Genomic DNA, 8,882 nt, shown 5'->3' with positions numbered 1-8,882 from the left:
GTTATTTCCAGTATGTTTCATACCACCCCTGTAACTGTGATACTCCGCAAAAGACATAATAAAATGGCGGCCGAAAAATTTATAACTTCTCTCTCAAATTATCTTTTCACTGTAGGGGAGCTAACTCATGCACGTTAGTGAATATCCATTGTATTAAAGCAATCTGTTGTGTGTAACCGACTGTTTACATGAGATAATGGTTACAAAATGGCGACTAAAAACGGTTTAAAAGCACAACGAGTGACGAATCTCTCAGAAAAGATTAAAATTAAATTAAATTCAGAAGAGACGCTTCGATGCAACAAGAAATCTGCAAATGTGCTTAGGGATACCTTCAAGAAATTGTTAAAAAATAAGTTTTAAAAACAGTAAACTGTTGTTGTTTTTCATAGTATTACATTTATTGACTGTGATACATCTTTCTTGTACAGTTATAATTTAATTTAACTTTACTGAGAAAATATACATGTTGTCAAACAATGTTATTACTGTATTTACATTGTTACTGTATTTATTCCAAATAAACTTGATTACATACACGTTTTGTATTTCTTAAAATATTATTTTGAGACAATAATTATTTAAGCGTTACTGAACATTTTCAAAACAAATACATTATATCTTAATATACTCTTATTATTAAAGGTACTCGGTGAGATATATTCGTTACACTGTAAGAAGCTGGAGGGGGGGGGTATGTGATGTACACCCCCAGTGGATTCATACCATGCGAGAGCCCTCCCAGCTACTAACAGTGTAACTAATAGTACACGTTATTCAGGTAAGACAGGCAAGAACTGGTTAAATATAATTTAAAATATTAATTACAGCGGATAAACATAGCTTATATCAGACGTTGTGAGACAAATTAAGTACAATTTATATTTATTTTGCATACAGATGGTTTAATAAATTTCGAGTGAAATTATACTGATTCGGATTGCACAAGGCGCTAGACCGGTGAAATAAAAATAAATCAAAATTAATGACGTAAAGTAACTCTGTTCAAAGATACTTGATAGGTCGTAAAACAACCGTATTGCACTAGGTGGAATACGGTCAAATGTGTTTTGAATTGAATGATGCTGATTAATATATAATAAGATAGCATTCACAATTTAGTCTGCAAACTCTGACATGATTATTGTAATTATTGACTTGCATCAGACGTACGGAGCCAGTTATTTTCGAATAAGATACAAAAGTCGTATTCATCTCTATTATTCGTCTATGCAAAGATGGTTAATAGATTTAATGCAATAAAGGACAGAATGTTAACTGACTTTCACAAGTAGGAAACAGGTTGGTTACATGACTAACAAAAGACGGATTAAGACTGGAACGCTTTCTCTTGCTTCTTATAGATGGGTATTTGTGTATTTACCGGTACATTTAAGAAATTAATTCTGGGATTGGTGTTTTTATCGGGGTATGATCGCGGCTGTGCTGGCAATAGTGTTTGAAGGACTCCAGGCGTACATTTAAAAGCCCAACTGCGTTCATATGCCCGAAAATGCCAACAATCCCACAATTCATTACTCATTTTTTAACCAATAGCTAATCTTTTCATTTCATAATTGCTAAAAAATACTCAGTTTAACAAAATCTTACAGTAATACTTTCGCGCCCATTCTGTTATCACAGTATGAAAAAGGTTGTATCCAGTGTGTCTGTTGTGTTGTTGTTATGTACATGAACCTCCCCATGATTGTCCATAATTCCATTGGGCAATTTTTACACACACGGTTCTTACCAGCAGTAAATGTGTCGTTTTGGATATAGTTTTCACTTTAAAATCATAGTTGCACTTCGGCTAGCAAGGATTTGATAAGATGCACTCAGCGCGTATGAGTACCGTATGACAGTTTGATGCGATAATTCCAAATGTAGATGCACGACACGATAACGACGACATATCTGTCAATTGCAATTGCCATCGTTTTGAACAAAGCGATTTTGACATTGCATTTTATAAAGAACATGTAAATTTTCCTAGCAACGTCAAATCGAACCCTCTCATTTAGGTAAACGACAGCTCTTGTAAAGGGCATAACTAACAAACAAGTTAGTATGTTAGTTCCTGCAAGGCTCATGATGAATATACCCGCGGTCGACTTTTTTATGCGAGTAAACGTAAAGAACGAGTGAATTTTTAATTGTTTCTCAAATAGAAAACAGCGAAAGCATTTCCATATCTGAAACCATCGCCGAGATTTTCATTGTTGAGATCTGAGATCAACAACGTCAGTCTGATATTTTTATATAAACTTCCTTGAGTCTTTTTTCTGCATCAGCGAACGCTGTAAATGCTTTCAGACATCTCACTTGTCAGACTCTGCAAATAAATAAATACATATTAAACTAAATTAAATTATGTTTTGTACTGAATATACGGTTTTCATCAATCAAGCATTGCACTTTAAATAAATTCTGGCAAATGGTGTAAACCACACAATGTTTAATGAAAAATCCCGAACGACTCAGAGGTACAAATATTGTTGTTTCTACTTTTATAATCCAATTTAATGGAGTTATATGTCAGCCTTTCACTAAAACAGTTAAGTTCAAATGTTTTTATTTGATAAAGATTGTGAAACAAGTTATTACAACATTATATTTACTGCTATAATGTGATCTTGCATTGTTGGGGAAAGTAGACTTCTCGGAGTAAATTCACATGTCCGGCTTTGTGACACAAACTAAACTCACGTACGACAAGGCTTGAAAACAGTTGATGATATGATCCCAATACGAGAACGTTCTCATGGTATATTCATCTGTTCATCAATACACTGGTTTCTACCCAGAAAACGAACTCAAGGATGATTCAAATTAGCGTCCAAGTGTCTTTATAATGGCGCTCGTTAAAAATGTTTACAAATTTTAACTGAATACAAAAAAGTGATTATATAACGCTATTTGGCTGGTATATAAATCTGGTCCAAGCCAAGGTTTAAGGCTTCAGATTTTTTTGTACATCGTATGGTACAAGTACAAGTAATGGGTCTACATTACAACACCCTTTACACCAGTAATTGAAACATTAACAGATTTGGTTTTGTTGAAGCGAAATAATGAACCCTATTTTCAAGGAAAACGTTCAAAAAGGTTGCTCGTGTAATTTATATATCGGTATTATCACCACTCTTCAATTCGCACAGTACATCTGGCTGCCGTTCTGACATGAACAAGAAGAAAGCTCACATGTTTACAGGATAGTTGTTGATTACAGTGTAAGATCGTTTTTTATTTCACGAGTGTCATAGAAAAACACTTTTTCTCGAGTGGCATAGCCATGAGTGGAATTATAAGTATTCAATGACCACGAGTTTAATTTAAATTAATATATTTTTGTTTTAATAATTTCACAGTTCTTGAAAATTTATGATGTTCGAACTATATGTCTTTTCCGATATTATCAGAGATTTGGGGATAGGTGAGAAATTCAGGGCTAAAATATTCCCTCAATCAGCCTAAAATTATATGTACTCCGACGCATCATTTCTATAAGGCATTATCATCGACAAAACATGCGATTGATTGAGTCACATATAATTAAACACTTAACAAATATTGAAGTTTCGAATACTTTTGGACAAAGTCTTATTATTATTATTTCTATTCAAATGCATCCTAGAAAGAATTCATGATTAAATGTACATTAAATACGACCATTCGAGGAGTGTCATGAAGGTCATTATTTGCTTTCCTCTCCTAGACAATTTTCCCATTTAAGAAATATAAAAACGTTAAGAGTTATGATTTTGCGTGTATAAATACTTCCTGGGTGTTGTTAAAGATATTAAGTATACACCATCATTACAGTTGCAAATTATATTTAATTTTAAAGGTCCTACTTATATACAATTGTACACATTATGTTTAAACTAGAATGTCCACGGCCATGTATCATTATAATGTTTGACGCGACATCGCTGATTACGTTTTATGAGCTGATTTGAAATAGGTTTGTAAACTCGTTACGTTCAGTTTTTTGTTGCTTAAGCCTAGACGTGCGGTTGACTTAACCTTTCAGTCTGACGACTATGTAAGCTAATGTGCTTTTTATTTGAATATCTAGATTTGTAAACATCTCTCGTGTGTGTTACCACTATTTAATAAACGCAAAATTGAGATATGTCATTATCTGATCCTTTACATAAGAGTAGTAAACTATTAGTTTTATTGTCTTTATCGATGATAAGTTAAATAACTTAACTGTATTCTTGATAAAAACCACCATAACAACGGCTGCTTTGTAAGAGTAACATTATAAATTGACAGACACATGTTTTTGCCAAGTGAATAATTGTTTAATTGTTCGATGCAGTACAAGAGCAATATGTTTTATATTTTGCTCTTTAAAGGTAATTGAACATTTCCTGAGCTAAAATATTATCATGATCAGTGGTACGGGCGTTAACAGTGTCAAATGCCAGTTTTTTCAAACGTTGTTGCCAAATTTGCCAATTTATTAAAAGAAACTTTAATATTGAGACATGATAATCACTTACTATATCAATATCCTAGAAATAATTGTGTACTAATAAGGATATTAAAGTGATGGATTACCATTTGCAGGATACGAATAGCCTTATAACCAGAGCATGAATATTTTCAAAATTGTTCATTAAATCGCATATCATATAATAAGGTCACATGGAATGTAAATAAGTTAGCCAGTGCTCGTGAAATTATTAAACGAACGTTACACTGCAGATATCTTCTAGGCATCAATTCATATTTCATGTTTATCTTTTGAAAATTAGATCGTCAATCATGGTTTTATTTCAATTTATTTGACAAATTGGTTATTTTCGATAATAAATTATATTTTTTTCATACGATGTTTGAAGGTGAATTGCCTTCAGTTATTTCCTTGATGAAATGTGTTCAGCATTTTAAAATTGTAATCATGTAAAAATAAACAAAACATTGAATCAACACAGAAATGATGACCGGTAAATTGGCACTATCCGACCTATTTTAGACGACCTCTCCACAAATAAACACTACATTGTTGTTTTATATTGTCAAACATGTAGGTATCTGTATGTAATACTAATAAAAGAGAAATAAAAGTGACTAAGTTAGGCATTATGAGAAAGAAAGTAGGGCATAAAACTCAATGGAAACATGCAGTCTACTTCAAATTCATTCCGTTTCTAACCGAGCTATTGCAATATGTACCCAAATATAAAAAAAATGTGAATTTAAGTTCAATATGTTTGCGGTTATCAGCAATTTGTGCAATGTAAAAGGAAAGACAAATACAAACATACTAGACTTCATAACAAAGAAATACGATGGTGGGCCGTAACGTCTTTTATTTTCGTCGTTAAGTATCAATTTTTTTATCATTAATTGGGCATTATGTAATATTATAACCGTCAAACAATTCTGTATGATATCCCCTTTCTGTGATACCTTTTTCGACAAAAACCATTTATTTGTTGTATTGGCTCCCTGTTTTTGTCGTTATGGCGTTTTTGCGCCCCACTAATACCATTAAGGCGTTTTATAAGAGAGCTTCAACAGGAAATTGGATGCTGTCGTTCCATATATTTTTTACAATTGAAAAGAAAGGTTACGCAAACTTATCTTGTTAAATACAAAAGCCTTTATATTATTGACTATCACTTAACCAACTTTAAATAAATATTATTGTATATTGTTAAAATATTTGTCGATGTGATTTGTTTAGCCGGTAAAGGTCGGGTCATTATATTTACAGGACGGGTTATAAAGTTAGGTTTTCTTAAACGAAATGAAAAGTATTTTTTAAACAATTATTGAATGAAATAATGAACTATTCGTGTAAATATAAGTAATGAATTGCGGGATTGATATCATTGTCGGGTATATACACGCAAGTGGGGTGGTCAGAGTACGCTTGGACTCCGTCTACACACATTTTAACAACACACACTGCATGTATACCCCGATACTAATAGCAATCCCGCAATTTATCCCTTAAATGATGCAACATAAAATAAAAACACTGAATGTAATGCGGCGCAAACCACTACAAAAACTACGTCTTGTCGCACATAATAAATAGACACGTGATTTCCAAGCTCTTAATACGTTGCGTGACAGAAATCGCAGAAATCTTTATTTATATTGTGTAAACTGTTGAAACTCTGTTTATTTTATAGTTTACGAGGTTGATGCATCCTTTTTTTAGATGATGCATAAATATGATTTATTTGCTCACAAAGAATTAAGACGATACAAGAAGAAGTAATCAGTCTGTCCCCAGATAAAAGCATCGATACAGGCTTTAAGATCTCTTCCGTTGTATTTCTGCATAAATATTTCAACGCTTTTAGCGAAGATGCGCACAACTTCAGACAGATTTAATATTTTTTGACAGGTTTACAGACGATCAGACGCTTGAGACACAAAAGTAATATGTAAAATGTTGTTCCCAACTCTTCTCGTTCATTTAAGAAATAAGATTTTGGATAAAAACCATATATTTTAAAGTATGATTTATAAATGAACATTGACGCCTACGTCAATAATAATAAACATCACGGCATACGTCATAAGTACATGCCATAATCACTTGTATGCTGACACATCAACAACGCTTGTATAAAATGACCGAATATAAGGCAGTATATATTCTGCATATTTTTGTGATTTATCATTTTTCCAACCCATACAAGATCAACCGAAAACAACGACAACTCTTGAATTACTAAGATGATTTTTATGACGGTAAACAGTGCAGTAATTGAACAACATCATTACTTTTCTATAGAATTAATCGAGTTAAAAAAATACGACGTCCGTTGTCGCCATACAACAATGACACACAAAACAAGGGGCATTTTTTATTACAGTTTAGATGTTAATAACATTATATTCAAGCAGAATCTCATCGGGGATATTTCTTTCATACAGTTAAATCAAATCAGTTACTCCGCGCGACATATCAATTTTGTGAGGAAATGAATTTATCAATCTTGCTGTATGTATAAATATGTCAGTGTTCCTTTAACGATGTTATGGAAACTCTATTAGGATGTGTTACAACAAGTCCATCTATTTCAGTCGTCGCTATAAGAGTTATTTATGTAATTTGTTCCGTCTTTTAGTTTCTGATTTTTTTTCAACACGCACCAATAGTTACAAACAAATATTTTTGTTAGCATGCCGACTAAGTTCAGAATAAAACATTTCTTTTGATTTTTGGAATCCATTTCATAATTTACAATTTTATACGGTTGCATGTGTTTTAACTTACTTTCACTTTGCGCGATTGGTAAGTCAAAGTGAGGTCAAACACCGATCATTACACTCAAAATAAATTGAGGTCATATAATTTCATAACCATAAACATATATCCATCGTACACTTGGAAAATAAAGTAAATATTTGACATGGTATATCCAAATAACTCTTATATACATATGAACAAAAAAATGCTTATATGGATAATATGCTTACACACAGATTACACAGAAAAGAGTCACACCATAGTTAATGTACTTTTTGATACGTTTCCGTTAGCTGTTTACCGAAATTTGATAATGATGATTTAAATGCGTATCTCAATTCATATAAAGTTATCCCTGACCTTGTAGTATTCGTTGTTTCATTAAGTTTGATTACTGTATAATGCACTCTCTTCTTTCGAAAAGTATAGAAATTATCAGTAAAGAACAAGTGCAGTAGACAGTGTTTTGCTAACTGATAGTTCTTATCAACTCCTTATTATCATACATTTAATGCGAAGTTTATACGCAATCCAAACAAGGCTTACAGATAATACAGGAGGTGTGTCCGTTAAGGTTGCTAAGATGACAGGCATCAAAAGCATACGTCACCATTTTATACAGTTTATTCTTGAGCAAACTGCACAGATTTGAACGGTTTGTATAACGGAATTAGTTAGCATATTATGCTCCGCTGAGTGTCGTCGCGTTCTAAGCGGTTTGTAGAATGTGGACAATACAAATATTGCTATTACTTCAAGAAATGTGATAATTCAGAAGCAAATCCAAATTAAAAGAGATGAATATAATTTATGTCCGTATACAACACTATAATTAACGGCCGTGATTGATCGTTTGATGTATCATGTGTATGCTACTGGGAAGACGGAAGTTAATCTATACTATTTCAAAAGCTTTTGTGGAGCCGTATGAAACAATTTTAATTGAGTATTTCTATCCGATATGATAAAACAAATATTTGTATTTATTAATCAGATACAATGTAATATAAGCACAACACCAATAAGGCGGCCGTGATATAATGCCAGGTACACTGTTGTTCAATGCAATAAAGTTTTGCAAGCTGCCAGAGGAAATTTAATGAATGAAAACATCTACCGCCACGAGAGGAGAACAAACGTTTGTGCTTAACAGATGGCAATACAAATCAGAGATGAATATGAGATTATTGCTGGTGAACTGTTGATAGTATTAGGCAAAGATCTTTGTAATAGAATGATATTCACGTGTGGGCTTTAACCATTTTGGATACTGATTAATACCGATGTTTATATACTATATTATTTAGCCTTTTGTATAAGGAATACTGTCAGTTTTACAACATTTTAAACCGAAAAGTTATTACTTTGATAGAATCATAACAGTCTACCATCAAATCTAGCATATCATATGTTAGCCTTATTCTCAACATACTTTAGCGTACATAATGACATTGCGTAAACCGGTCAGATTCTATTTATATTAATTTTCGAACAGAAAACGCAATTCAACGTTAGCCTGCTAGCTTTTATAATGATATTGTGTTAGACATATTTTCAATAACAATTTACGGGACGTAACACACACGCCATAATGCCATACTTCGGAACTGAATGTCGTAAAATGCACTGAAATATCCTCTCACTTTGTTCTTTA

This window comes from Mya arenaria, chromosome 9, assembly GCF_026914265.1.
Source record: "Mya arenaria isolate MELC-2E11 chromosome 9, ASM2691426v1".
NCBI lineage: Eukaryota > Metazoa > Mollusca > Bivalvia > Myida > Myidae > Mya > Mya arenaria.
This window is presented reverse-complemented; position numbering follows the sequence as displayed.